Here is a 15955-nt window from a genome sequence, read left to right on the forward strand (position 1 = left end):
GTTAACTTCTCTGAAACAGATGTGACTGTAGGAGCCATGAAGTGTCTCCCATTAGAGCGAGCTGTGTGTGTGTGTGTGTGTGTGTGTGTTTGTGTGTGTGTGTGTGTGTGTGTGTGTGTGTGTGTTTGTATGAGAAGTCCAAACTCCTTATCAACTAAACAAGTCATCCCAGAGTCCTGAAATGTAACAAAGTCAAAGGAGGAGAAAACATGTCTGTCCTCATGAGTCCTCTGGAAAGACTCTCCTGTGATTGGCTCGTTAAGGTTTCATCAGATTAACTGAAACACTTCAGGGTTTGGATCTCGTGTCCAGCTTTCAGACCAGACACATCCGCTGCGTACAGAAGTCCAGACGTGTATGTAGAGTACGAGGAAAACATGTTTACGCTCCTCGTGATAAAACGTTCATTGAATTTCCCTCGGGATCAATAAAGTATCTATCTATCTATCTATCTATCTATCTATCTATCTATCTATCTATCTATCTATCTATCTATCTATCTATCTATCTATCTATCTATCTATCTATCACTGTTTTATTGTGATTCGTCTTTAAATGGGTAACTAAACTAATCGAACATTTAAACACGTTTCAAAGACATTATTTCACATTTCAAAATAAAAACTTTTAGGCTTGAATGTTTGAACAGTCTGAAGTTGGGAGGATTTAACTTGCTGTGTGCTTTTATTTTGAAATCAACTAGGATTTTAGAAACCAAAAGTCAGACTTAAACAGAGGCCGCCAGCTTGGAGGGTCCGTACATGAGGTACGACCAAACCACTAGGCCACCTGCACAACATCAGGAGGTGACGCTTTTAAAGAGCTCTCTCTCAGATCCTGCTGAGACCGTGCTGCAGGGGAATCCCAACCAAGAGATCTCTACCTTGTGTAAGTCCACAGAATGGTGTCTGGGAAACGTATGCACATGGTGTGATAGAGGAGGGAGCAGCTCAGTCAATCACAGACGGTATATCTCCATCCAGCTCAGGGTTCAGGAACCTTCTGGCACCTTTCCTGTCTGTGAAATATATGAAAGAAAACTCTTCCATTATCCTCCCTGCGCCTCGACTTCCTCCCATCATCACATGCAGCCCCTCTCGTTGTGAATCTACAAATTGAACAAGACGTGCAAAAAGCTAAAAGCTAATGCGTCCTTAGTTTTGAGCCCGGGAGTCATTCTTTTTCAAATTGCACCATTATTTTTATAAAGAGCTTTCCCATGCTCCATTTGTCTGTTTAACACAGCACATCTGCTGCATCCATTCAGCTCTCTGGATCTCCTGGTGAAAAACAGCCAGTCGTCATCGCAGCAGAGGAGCGGGGGGGGGGGGGCTCCCCAGCACGGCTTTACGAGTCATGGAGGCCTCGGTGTTGGACGAGCCGGGCCGAGCGCAGAGCCGGAGGAACACATTGTTATGGCAACATCACAGAGAGTGTGTTTAGACTGAGCTGTGAGGTAATGCCTGTGATGTAACAAACAGCACAGCTCGTCCTACAGGGGGGGCCCATGGTGGAATCGCCTCTAACGTTTGCCAGACCACAGCTCACACAGTTATGTAGGAAACAGAGAGTGAAGGGGAGAAAACCCGCCCGGCAACAGAGACGCTCCAGGAAACTTTTCACTTTGATTTGTTTTCAGAAAATTCCAAATCCCGTGGTGGGACAGCGCGGAGTGAAGACGAGCGAAGCCACAACAGTTTGCATGTGTGGAAGCCGATCCAGGCTGGGATCAAACATCCGACACATCCGAGGTCACTGCAGGGACTGGATCTCAAACAGGGCTGTCGAAGGATTCAAGGAAATCTTCTCTCCCTCAAACAAACTCAAGGAGGGCAAAGTCTCCTCATGTTGGAGTAATCCCCCGATGAGCCTGCAGGGGGCGATAAACCCTCCTCTGGCAGCCCTGCAGCGTTCTGCCTCCCTAAAGGCTTCCACAGTGTTGACCAATCAGATGAAAGTCTGCATGTTGGGCCTTAAAGAGCCTGCTCCAGAATGAGGATTTCCTGGCTGCAGATCTTGAGATCAACGTTCTCGGTAGATGATCTCAGGGTTCTGATCCGATCTGAAGATGTGTCGACGTGATGGTTAGCATGAAGAGTCCTGCAGATTACATCCTGTCCTCCTCAGAGACAACACCCGCCCTGACACCACTGCCTGCTGAGGTTCCTCTCCTTCATCTTTCTACGTGACGCAAATCAGTGAGTGTGCTGCTGTTAACTGCTGAACATGTGACCTCGACCAGACTGGACCTGACCAGCTCAGGCTCGAGAACAAACACACATCTGCGTGCTCCGGCCCTGATTACCACACACTAAAGTCGTTTTAAAAATCTGTTTTTAGAGCTTCCTGAAGGGATCCATGTTCCTCCTCCTGGACTAAAGATCTCCGTGGACCGGGCCTGCTCGGGCTCCCAGCTCGGCCTCTGCTGCCTGATAATTTACTGTTCCCCCAAACCCAGACACGGGCTAAATTACTGCGATGCCTTCGCAGAAATAGAAAGAAGTGTTTCGTAAGCGTGCTCGTGTTGTTTTCGGCGCTGCTATTTAAACTTCGCCTCGCTGGTTTTCATGCTAACCATCATCACAGCGCTGGGGGGGGGGGGGCAGCCAAATCCAGAAACAGAATCACCCAGGAGAGAGCTTTGCCACTCGTTTGTCTAAGGAACCCAGAAGAGCGTTTCTATGGGTGTGCCCGCTCTATTTTGCTCCACTCGGGGACTCGGCTGTAATTGCTTGTTTAAGGATAATAACAAGGGAAGACTCTCGGAGGAGCCCTGCGCCGCAATCACCAGCCTTGAGGCGAAAACCGCAACCGCAGTGCAGTGTGACGGAGGAGAGGAGGAGGAGAGAGGGGGGGGGGGGGAACAGAGGAAGAGAGAGACAGTCTGGGTAGTAATTAAGGGCTTATTTTTCCTGCCGACTGAAGAGCATCTGCACGGCTCTCACCTGCTCAGGAGGGAACCAGCGCTCGCCTGCTTCATTTGCGAAAGGCTGGCCTCTGCCGCCTCGTTTTCCCCCGTGGATCTCTGACAGCGTGTGTGTGTGTGTGTGTTTAATGTGATGCAGGGATGGCAGCCAGCGCAGGCAGCGGCTCCGTCAGACAGAGGGAGGTAATTAAATTAGGGGTGGCACTCCAGCAACCTGGAGGCTGAACGAGGCATGGGGGACTTTAGCCTGATCCCGCCTCTCATTGTTCCCCCTCGCTCAGTGAGGCAGAGTGAGCCGGCGTTACCCAAAGCGCTCGCCTGCACATCACAGGAGACCAACCTTCATCAGCACACATGATCACCATCACATTGAAATTCATACACACAAGCCGGGTGCTTACAGAGGGAATAACAAACATGTTCTGGTGTGCAGGGAGCGCCAACACACACACTCACCGGCACAGGAAGGAGACGCTGCACGCCATCATCAGGGCGACAACACTTCACAAACTATGACCCAGTGCAAACAGAGGCAGACTGAAGGTTTGATCCTTCTTCAGGCTGAACGTCTCAGGCGTCTGTCCTTTGCTTAAAGGTTAAACATTCGTCTGTCGGGCCTGTTGGACTTACTTTGTCATATCACGATGACTTAGAAGACTCCTGATTACTCACACGTCTGTGTTTCAAAGATTTGATCTTCATCGTCTTCACTCACTATGAGTCCTCTGATTCTGACCATTTCAAAACCTCACCAGCACAACAGGAACGATCTGCACGTCGGTCCGAGCGGCCACATCTCCAGCGTCGCTCCTCTGAATATTCCGGCATTTTCTCCACATTGAGTCAGGATTGAACCCACATGAGTCTCCTCCTTCACGACTCAGACATCTACTCCGTCCTCCGTCCTCGTTCACGCAGACCTCCACCTCCGGGACAACAGGAAGCTCAGCTGACTTGAGTTTGGAATCACCGTTAATGGAGACAAAACGTCTCGTCAGTTAAATGTTCGGATTTTTAGTTTTCAAAGAAACGTCCACGATAAAGAAACGCTGATCAACGAATGCTTGGAAGATTAACGCACGTGTTCCCGTCCTCGACGTGAAACTATGAGACATCACTGCTGCCAGAGATTCACAACAAACAAACAAACAAACAAACAGGCGTCAGCTGTTTGTTTGTTTGTCCTGGCGATGTGATGACAGCGAGGTCACGTGTTCGCTGCTCGCTGACTCTGATGAACTGTTGAGTTTGTCACCTGATCAAACTATGAAAATGTTCTCGGGAGCGTTTGTTGAACTTGGCCGCCTCGTGCATTTCGACACCTTTCAGACAGCCGATCCGTTTCCTGTTGGCGCCGGACTCAAAGGTTTACATGGAGCAGACGTGAGCGTGGAGGTCCAGCACAGATGGGCTCCGGTTTCTACGGTACCACAGAGGGTTAGGGGTGTATTCTGCTCCGACAGCTGGCGTTGGAGCGGTGCCTTCGCTTTAACAATGGCGGGGCTGCAACAGAGGAGGAAAAGCCTTAACTGGAGGAGAGATTTACGGCCCGTCTGTGATGGCGAGTTGGCTCCGTTTCAGCATTTTAACACCTCCGAGGAGAGACGGAGAAACAATGAGAGGGAGCGAGGGGAAATATATGCAGAGAGGAGAAAATCTCAACGCCAGGATGTGTCCGAGGTATTTCTCTTCACTTGTGATGAATTCAAATTTAACTAAAATCCATAAAACATCTTAAACACGATTATTAGAGATTAAAATTTGGCCTGTTCGCCTCCATGTCTCTATCCCGCCTCTTTTATTTTTCTATGCACATGAAGAGCTCGCTCCCTGCTGAGCGCCATGGAAACCACGTGTTAAAACTGGATCACGACCTTTGACCTCACTCTTCCTCGTTCCATGAAGACACTAAAGATCGTCTATACTGGATTAAATATGGAGGATGAGACGGCCGCAGTAACAACTTTAAAAACCTTCACACGGCGCGTCGTCTGTCTGCAGAGATGTGCGAGCGCACAGCACTGTTGGTCATGTGACCAGGCCTCCGAGGACTCGTCCCCGCCTGCAGCTCCTCCAGGAGAAATAAATGAGATGTACATTTTGCTCCAACTGTCACGGCACACTGGGGGTTAAAAGAGGAGGTCTGTGCCCCCCCCACCCCCCCAAACTCCAGAGGCCATGTTATCAAAACATCACAGCGGGGGGAGGGGGCTCCGACCGCTCCTGTCACTAGCCAGTCAAGCAGGTGTATTCTTGCACTTGTCTCGCTCTGCCTTGATCTATATACCCCCCCGCCCCCCTCCTCGACCCCCCTCACCCACACTGCTGAATACACACAGAGGTCCTATTAATCCCATTATGCAAATGGAAGTTATAAATCGCACAGCGTCTCTCTCTCTCTTCCTCCCCCCTCTCCGTCTCCCCTCATTCCTCCACGTCTCTCACCGTGCCACCACGGCCAGGATCTCCTGCTGCTCCACCAAGAGAGAGAAAAACAACACTACTCTATCTGGTGATCTCATCTGGCTGTGTGCAGGGGGGGGAGGGGGGGGGGGGGGGGTGTCACTGGCAGAACCAGTGCCAAGTTCTCTTTAGGGGGCAGAAAGAGTTGTGGTTTGGGGGTCGTTGTAGCTGGCAGAGACAGATTGGCCTCCAGCGAAGTGACGACCTGGACAAGGACAATTGGCAGAGAGGATGTGAGGCCAAACACTCGGCCCAAACAGCGACGGGGGGGAGGATGGAGGGGAGGGGAGGGGGGGGGGGCATCAGGGTGATGGGGTAGAAGAAGAATATGCACATTCCTCAGAGCGATGTAGAAAGACATCAGAAGCTTCTACAAACATCAGAAAACATTAAAGACAAAGACGATGAAACAGATTTATCACTTCTGTTATTCTTCTCATGAAACATCTCAATGCAGCTGATCTGGCACCTCGACAGCAACTACCCCCTAGACCCCCTGACTCCTAGACCCCCTGACTCCTAGACCCCCTGACTCCTAGACCCCCTGACTCCTAGACCCCCTGATTCCTAGACCCCCTGACTCCTAGACCCCTGACTCCTAGACCCCCTGACTCCTAGACCCCCTGACTCCTAGACCCCCTGATTCCTAGACCCCCTGACTCCTAGACCCCCTGACTCCTAGACCCCCTGATTCCTAGACCCCCTGACTCCTAGACCCCTGACTCCTAGACCCCCTGATTCCTAGACCCCCCGACTCCTAGACCCCCCGACTCCTAGACCCCCTGACTCTTAGACCCCCTGATTCCTAGACCCCCTGACTCCTAGACCCCTGACTCCTAGACCCCCTGACTCCTACACCCCCTGACTCCTAGATCCTTGACTCCTAGACCCCTGACTCCTAGACCCCCTGACTCCTAGACCCCTGTTGAAAAGGTACCATCAGTGTTTGTTGAGGAGGGAGATGATCCAGACAGGATCTGCAGAGTGTGGTCGCTGTGAGCTCTGTATCGCTGCACTTTGACCCACACACAGAGTTATCCTGAGTCTGGTCTCTGGTCTTGGAATCCGCCACACTTCCTCACCGACCAACCGAACCGAAGAAGGGGTGGGGCTTATCAGCTTTGTCACCAACAACAGAGGAGGAGAAAGTGATCTGACACTCTTCATGTGTAGAGCGAGGACAGGATATACATATATATAAACAGGATGTGATGTTCTCTGGAGTGAAGGAACATGCCTCCTCACGCAGCTGGAACCGTCTCTCTCTGATAATAAGAGAGAGGAAGTGAGCGAGTGATCAGGGGAGAAGAAGCATTGATTAACAATCAACAGCTGTAAAGGAATCCATTAGAACGGCAGCATGTTGGATACCCGATCAATACGACATGATTTCCTCTCGTGTCTCTAAGCCTTTGTCATCAATGGATCTCTGTCACAGCATCGAGTGTGTCGGCTGGTGCGTTAGCTCGTCCACCAAACCGACGCCATCACTCCTCCTCCTCCTCAGCGTGAATGACAAATGACTGTTTACTTGACAGCGGTCATCTGGCAGCATTGATCAGGGCTGCCGAGCCATGAGGAGGGAATACCTGAGAGCGATTTCAGGCAGACGGATCGATCGGCAGAGCAAACCTTCATTTCAGTGTTTAAAGTCAAAAGGAATATCGAGCGGCGGAAGATGGAGAGGAAATAGTGGACTTAAAGAGTGATCAATTTAAGAGCGAGAGAAACGCAGCTCCTTTCACTCGAGGTGCTGAGACAACGAGCTTCTTCTGTTCTGTCACACTGTTCAAACATGACACTTTACTAAGAAAGCAAAACAAGCAAGTCACGAAATAAAGAATGAACTCTGATTATTCCCCGACGAACACTGCAGCTGTTTGCTTGTAAATATCTATCAGGCTGTCCAACATTCATTCAAACCTGGGCCAGGAAGTTCAGACTGTAACAAGCCGTTAACTCCAAAGACACGATTTCTTAATCCTTGCTTCTGATTGGTTGTTGAACAGTAAAGACTTCACTGAGGGGACTAACGGGACTAACAAAGGTCAAAATACAGAATTCCCTTTTCTTTCACTTTCAAAACAACAACTCTTCTAATGTTCTGCTTCTGAGTGGTTTCATTTATGAAAGCAAACAGGAACGTCCCTGGAAGATCGTAGGAAGATGTATTAAATAAAAAGGATCCGCCCACCGGCAGCTGCCTGTAGGAGGCGTTGGAGGAGGCGCTGCACCTGGAGGCCTCTCAGTGTTCAGCCGGCTGTTCAGTCAGGAGTGTGTGTGGGTGTGTGTGCAGACGGCATCACTTTAACTCTCCGGTTAATTTGTTGCACCTGTCAGATTAAAATTAATTATACCTCTCCACCGAGGAGCTCTGAAACTGACCGGCAGTAAGGCGTGTAATAGACCTCACTGTGAGTAGAGTAAGACTTAAAGTATCCAAACAACACTGTTCATGTCATTTAAAACAAATTAAAAGACATTTATTCATGTAAATATGTAAATAGAGGTTATAAAACACGTTTTAATTTAAAGGTCCTGAAACAAGTTTAAAGGAGAAAAATGCAACTCTGACACCGTCTGGTACTGAAGTCCAGATCGAAGCTTCAGTGTTTAGCCAGCTCTGCATGTAGAGACACTGTAGCTTCAGTGTTTAGCCAGCTCTGCATGTGGTGGACACTGTAGCTTCAGTGTTTAGCCAGCTCTGCATGTGGTGGACACTGTAGCTTCAGTGTTTAGCCAGCTCTGCATGTGGTGGACACTGTAGCTTCAGTGTTTAGCCAGCTCTGCATGTGGTGGACACTGTAGCTTCAGTGTTTAGCCAGCTCTGCATGTGGTGGACACTGTAGCTTCAGTGTTTAGCCAGCTCTGCATGGGTCTGTAAAGCTTTCTGCGTTCTAACCTCTCTCCATGTTTCATCTCCAACATTGATCCTAGTTTGAGCAGCTTTCTGCTGCTGGAGCTTATTAGAAACATGCAGAGGCTTTTTAGCTCGGGTACAATCACTTCTATCTGAAGCAGTTCCACTGCCCGCTTCCATCGCTGCAACACCTGTTCACCTGATAACTGCTCTCATATCTGGCAAACCCAGGGGCGTCCAAAACGGCCTTCAAAGCCCCGCCTACCTTCTCTGGTCCAATCAGATCCAGAGCATTCAGGAGCAGAATCTAAAGTTAGAAGGAGGACATACTGGCTGCTGCATTGTTGTCAGAGAAGCTTCAACACAGCAGGTTTCCTTCATGATCACACAGGAAGAGAGCAGCTCTCTGATTGGACCTTTAAATGTAACAAATGAAGAAGAGTTTGAGATGCCTCAGTGTGAGGACGGGTTGAGACTCATCTATTTTCCCTCCTTGATGCACCTTGAAGTAGGTGAGCTTAGCGAAACTCAGTGATTCTCTGTGAACCTCCGTCCTCTTAGTCAGAGAGAGAGAGAGGGCGAGAGAGAGAGAGAGAGAGAGAGAGAGAGAGAGAGAGAGAGAGAGAGCTGACACCACCGCAGACAAACCGGTCAGAGAGGAGGGCGCCTGCTGGGCTGTGAGTCACGTCAATCTGGCCAGCAGCGAGGCTTCGTCACTCGGAGGCAGCACAGAACGAGGATCCAGACTGCAGGATGACAGAAGATCCCGTCATGCAGAGAGAGAGAGAGACACACAGCCGGTATGCCAGGCATGTCTGGCTGAATCACACGCCGTCAGCGTGCATGCAGACACACACTCCTGTTTGTCTTCTCTGCTCATGGTGGTTATTTTCCTCTCTCTCTTTTTTGTTTTCAACAAAATGTCAACATCTGTATGATTCTGGACAGGGTGCTTTCATGTGTCCACGGGAGACCTGAACGCAACCGTGCTCAAATCAAGGAAGTGGACCGCTATAAGACCGGATTCCAAAAGCCTCCAGTCGCTTCAAAACCGTCGTCTCAGCACGGCGCCTTTCATCCTCTGAGCTGCAGCGTAGGCGTGGAGGTAAGAAGAAGGTCGATGTTGGCGTCTCCACAGTTCGCTGGATGGATACAGCGTGCGATGGTTGCCACGGTTGCATCTTCCTCTCTCTGCTTCCTGGAGCACTACGTGTGTACCGCCACCTGCTGTATGGGAGTGTGTACATACACGCGTGTGCTCTGGCAGGAAATGATGTAACTGATGTGAAAGCAGAGCAGCGGGGGAGAGGGGTCAACCTCGCTCAAGCACCATACCAAACAAAAATGTAAATCATTCAACAATAATCATCATCATTCAAACTCTTTTAAGGAATTTAAAGATTTGGCCAAAATGAAGTTTTAAAAGTTTTAAAACGCATGCGTCCTTCTCTTTTGACCTGACCGATAAAAAACCGTCCAGCTGGTGTGAAACGACAACAGTCGACTTCAGGCCGATTTAACTGTTGAACCACAGTGAGTTTGAGCTGTACAGTTTGAAATGACACCTTCAGCCAATCAGAGGTCAGCGTTCTTTGTGATGGAGCGTGCGATGAATGCTGGCAGATTTATGATGAATGAAAGCCGACTGTGACACAGAGTCAGTGTGCCAGACGCCGCGCACGCCGAACCCCGGCGAGCAGACAATGAAGGGCAGGTGGTGATTCCCCGTCCCAGGTCCTCCGCATGCTAATGAGGTATTGTGAACCTCGCTGGCACGGCTGCTGCCGCTCGTCTCCGCCTTCGTCTGAGGACAGAGCGATGATGAGTTATTTTTCTGCAGCTTGGCACAGCACGACACATTCAGCTCCCCAGATGGTCCTCACCGTGATTCAGTTAGTCACCCTGTCTGTTGCTGGGCAGCGTGCACGAGCCAATCACACACACACACACACACACACACACACACGTTGGAGCTCAGTTTCACGTGGTGAAAACCAGCAGCCACCAACGCAGGACGGGATTTCTTCCCTCCGAGGAATCTCATGAATTAGTTTTCAGGCCTGTAATGTCTGACTTTCAGAGCTGTGGCGCCAGAGAAGCAGAAGTGAGGACCAAATAAAGTGCTATAACCGTCTTTATGAATTAAATTTAACTCTATATGAATGTGTGTAAATGTCACAGCAGGGGCCAAAGGGGAAGTTTAAGAGCAGCCGTGCGTGGAACAATGACCCTGTCGCTGGAGATGAATCATTTAAAGCCGAGGATGATGTAGGTCCGACCAAAGTCACAGAAGGTCCGATTATCTGCTGGTTCAGTTCAGGTGAGAGTGATCCATGACCTGCTGGCCGCTCCTTAAAGAGGAGAACACTGAGCCAATCAGGAAGCAAGCTGACAACAAACAGGAAACATAAAGTTAGATGGACATGAAGAAGCTAACAGCTAGCCACGCTTAGCCCAAACATCCTGTTTGTTTACGGCGTGAGATGACGATGCAGAGGATGTGCACCAGAGCTCGTGTGATTGGACCTGGATCACTGGGCTGCTATTGGGTGACCAGGACTGAACACATGAATGGGCACGGTGAACACAACTCAGCGCCCTCTTGTGGTCATGGAGATTCTTTATAAACCTGCAGAGACGAGCTCAGGCTGACTCTGGATCACAGCGTCCTCCTCCTCGGGTGAATAAGTCTCTCAGTGTTAGTTCAGCTGATCGCCGCGCTGCCACTCCCGCGTGTTTTTGCGATGAGCACATGTGCCGTTGCCGTGGAGACGCTATAAACCGTGGCTGGCCTGGATAATATTCCACCTGGCCGCGGTAACCCGACTCCTTACGACACACATTATTCTTCCTGGAGGACTTTCAATTAGAGATCCAGACGTGTGACTCAGAACATTACTCACCTCTGAACGCCGCGCTCAGCGCCACTTTTCTCCACTCGATAATAAGACGAGAAGTAGAAAAAGCACCTGTTTTATGCAGCACAGAAAATGTATGAATGAGTAATGAATCCTTGAGGGATCGCCGGCCTGGATCGCGCCTGACTTTACAGCCTTGTTTTAATCAAAACACATACCAAATGTCCCCAAATGATTAGGAGAGCCCGAGTGTTTTTATAGCTCATACGGGGAACATTTCAGCCCGAGGACGCTGAGTCAGGACGCCGTGTTACTGGAGTTCACCAGGAAGAGCAAACTGGGCTGCCGTGTTGGAGGGCAATAAATCAACCAGTCGTTTAATGTGCTGTTCATTAGGCCCCGCCCCGCCCCTTTTTACTCCTAGGTGTGTTTTAAACACAGGCCAGGTATTTGGCTCTGCAGGTTTAGCATCATGAAATAACCTGCAACACTGTGAGCACTTTGGCAGCTTTGATTTGTAGCTGCACGTCAGAGTGTTTGTGAGGAATCATTAACACAACAAAGACACGTTTTCTCACGCACTCGAGCCAGGACAGACGACCTGCTCTGAAGCTCCATGTTTGACTCGTCATGAAGGCATCGATGGGGTGTGCAGCGTTCCTCTCACGCTGTGCTTCTCCTGAGGTCATCGTTGATGTTTTTCTGTTTACATGTGGATTTATTGATTCTGCTCTGGAGGGAGGGTCATGTGTGCAGACACATTTTCCCAGAGAGATAATAAAGTGTGTCAAATCCCACTGAAGCGTTGTGTCGTATCATAAAGTGAGTGTCGGTTGTTTGAATGTATTTGAGCTTCAGACGCACATTAAATCTTCAGCTCTGATTTTCTCTCCATTCATCACCAATCAGCTCTTCAGTTTTCTGACCATTAGAGAAGACGACGGACAAACTCTCTACCCCTCACATTAAGGCTGATTCATGCCGTTCATAGATCCCTCGACTCGATCGCCCACACACGAGGCGTGCGTGGCCGTTCATTCATAAGAACTGAGCGTGTGCAGCAGCGGAGGAGCGGGCACGCTGCCCTGCGGCGGCGCCGTGCTCTCGCTGTGACTGAAGACGTATCCATCACCAGAGGAGAGATCACGAAGCTCTCGGACTTCAGAGGGAAAAAGATGCTGCTACATTTTCACAGAGAGTCAAACAAGCAACATTCCTTACAGATGTTTTCCTGCGTTTGGTCCTCGGTCTGTGAAACGTGTCACAGCACCTCATCCTGACAGGTGGGAGAGCGTCAGGGCAGCTTAAAGGAAAGTGTTGGTGATTTTCAGACAGGTGGGAATAACAGCCTGAGCCTGAACCAGTTGAATCTGTCAGAGCAGACATCTGCCAGTTGACTGGATACCGCTGGGGTCAGATATCTCCTGCACATTCAGTAACATTAGAGCGCTCCTGAGTCCAGCTGTCAGCGCCAGTGTCAGGTCGTGGACGCTGCAGGCAGCAGGGGACTCCATCCCTGCTGCCAAAACAAGCAGAACATCTTTTTTTCCTCAGCTGGGAGGAGCTGTCACTCACTGGCCTGATCTGTGATGCCTGCAGGCTGAAACCTAGAAGAAGAAGATCCTGAATAACCCAACCCGTGGGCCGTGACGAGCAGGGGGCGGAGCCAAGGAAAGTGTGATAATGCACGGTAACAACACAGCAGAGTTTACATTAATTACATAAAGACCACACCAGTCTGACATCTGCAAATACAGAAACTGTCCGCCGCCTGGGGGAGGGGCTACTGCCCTTTGTGATGTCATAAAGGGAACATCTCCAAACGACACATTTTCTGAAAAGTGGAGCAGACAGAAGACGGACTTTTCTTCATTGGGGGGGTTTGGAGACAAACCAGAGACAGATCAGCATAAAACATGGCGACGTGTGTTTTGCACATTATTTGACCTTTAAATGGTGTTTTTATTGAATCTGTTCACATCGTGCTTTCATCGTCTGCTGCTCCAAATGAAACGAATCTGCTCTGAGTAAGCAGACAGTTAGAGCCATGGAGAATCTGTCAATAGAGATTTACTGAGGGACAGAACTGGGACACAGATATATATGATTATTATTATTATAAGTATTATTGTTAAACATGCTGTTCAGCCTCGATGCTTACGTTTCTTTTTCTGCTGCAGTTTGTCACATTGTGTCTCAGTCAGAAGGAAATCTGCTCACTAGGAGAGATGAATGTGTTGGGAGGTGATGAGAATGCAGAGAAGGGGATGTGTGTGTGCGCGTCTGTGTGTGTGTGTGTGTGTGGGGGGGGGGGGGGGGGGAGCAGTTGACCCTTGCCTCACAGCTGTGACTCCATTCCTGTCCCCAGCTCCGTGCCCGGCTCATGCCCACCCTCCCCTTGGCTCCGTGAGCGGCTGTCTAGGACAGATTACGCTGGCAGGCGTCCAGGCCGATGCCAGCCCTGGTGGACAGAGCGGCCTTTGTGCTGAGACGACAAACCACAAAGTCAAGCCAACATCTGCAGAATAAAGAGCCGAAAGGGTGGGAAGGTCAGCCGGGGGGAGGAAAGGCCAGAGTGGAACAGAAGGACAGGAGACGAGAAAGAAAAACACTCAACAGCTCCCCCCAGAGACGCTTTAGTAAGTCTGGACGAGGAGGTGCTTTTGGACATATTTGGCTCCGAGGCCTGTTAATGCACGTTTGATTGCCCAGCGATCAGGATGTCACGTAGAAGTGAGAGAGTAACATCTTGTCCAGTATTTAAGCTATACTGGAGCAGGAAACGAACCCTTCCTAAGACTGTTCACAGACTGACTGTCGTTGTGCGTTTATCTGCAGCGCTCGCGGCCGGGTGTGGTCCTCTGAGCTCACGGCGTCACGGTGCAAGCCAGCTCGTTGGATCAGAGCGGGAGGGGACGTCAACCTGAGTGACAGCGGTGATTAACCGCTCGCTGAAGAGTCCTTGCAGAGCGGGTGAACGTCACGTCTGGAGCGGATGTTCCTCTTCACAGTGACGCAGGTTTGACACGCATGAATGCAGGGTGGGATGTACAGATAGTTTACATGCCTAACCTTAAAGGGAGTCAACATGTCGTCTGTTTTCACTGAGGTCAAACGAGGCTGCTTCTGATGGAGAGACAAAGGGCAGGGTGTAAACGGAACCACAGTATGTCATTGGGAAATGTTAAATGACTGGTCCCACCACAAGAATCCAACTCTTTAATGGATTCTATAAACTTCTAATGCAACCAATTTGGCAACTGCTGTGTGCACTCAAAACTCCCATGATTCGATTCATTCCATGACGCAAGAAATGATGCCATCGCTGCCCGGGAGACGAAGCACCAACCGGATCAGACCGGATCAGACCTGCTCTTCACCACGGCCACCACGACTGTCGATGGTTACTCTGAAAACAGACACAGCACCAGGCTGAACGTGGGCGGAGCTCTGGCCGGATCTTTAATGTACTGTGCTGTTTGTGGTCCCTGCGTTTACCTTCCTTCACTGACTGGACTGTGCATGGATGTCGTCTATCGAAGTGCTCGATCAATAAAGTTATTGTTAATCATGTTAGAAAGCGGTCCACTGGACTCACATGTGCTGGACCGTATGATTCCAGCCTGAGACCACCTTCAAGTGGACTCACTGTGCCCACAGTACGCTACCTTTGTGATCAAGCGAACCAGACCAGGGGACAGGTGGACTCGGGTCTGAGCCCGGGGCCCCTCATGTGAAACCACTCTTCCTTCTGATTGGTTCGTGTTGATGTAAAGCGTGCTCACAGAGAGACTGACAGACAGAGAAATGATCACAGCTGACAGCTCGAGGATGTCTGCCATGACATATGCATGCACACACACACACACACACATGTTCATGCACATGCACACACACACACGCTCTTCATACATTATGGACACAGCCCGTCCTCCTCAGCTGTTTTCTCTGAGCGAACACGGCCGTGGCTGGTGCGTGACTGCAGCAGGGGGAGATTGTGTTACGATGAGGGCGCTGCTGTGTGCTGGCAGGATTTAGCTCCAGAAGCTACGCAGGGTTTTGGGGGTATCATGGGTATCTATGGCAAGCGGCTTCCCCGAACCTAAGCCCCTCTTCCTGGGTACACGGCCGCCACACCTGTCCCCGCTGACATGTGCAAGATCACTTTCGCTGGCACACATTCAGGCCGAGGAGAGAGAGCGGCGGGGTCGTACGACGTCGCCTGCAGACGGAGATCAGATCTGGAACGTTTGATTAATGAAGATTTTGTCCTTCCTGCTCAGTTAGCAAGAACTCTCAGTAATAACAGCTGTGACAGACGACTGACTGCACATGATGCAGTAAATGTAACTGATCAATCTTATTTTGAAAAACAGCTTCCTGTTGCTTGTTTCCCTTAAAGGCTGGAACATGACCAGATGTTTGTTCCGCCTCCATAACTATGAAACCAGAACCTTCTTCACACCTGCAAAAAGAGTGTCACGCAGCACGCCACCTCTACCGTCTCTACAGACTGTCTGCACGCCACCTCTACCGTCTCTACAGACTGTCTGCACGCCACCTCTACAGACTGTCTGCACGCCACCTCTACCACCTCTACAGACTGTCTGCACGCCACCTCTAAGTCTCTACAGACTGTCTGCACGCCACCTCTACAGACTGTCTGCACGCCACCTCTACCACCTCTACAGACTGTCTGCACGCCACCTCTACCACCTCTACAGACTGTCTGCACGCCACCTCTACCGTCTCTACAGACTGTCTGCACGCCACCTCTACAGACTGTCTGCACGCCACCTCTACCGTCTCTACAGACTGTCTGCACGCCACCTCTACGTCTCTACAGAC

The sequence above is a fragment of the Symphodus melops genome (assembly GCF_947650265.1).
Source record: "Symphodus melops genome assembly, chromosome: 13".
NCBI lineage: Eukaryota > Metazoa > Chordata > Actinopteri > Labriformes > Labridae > Symphodus > Symphodus melops.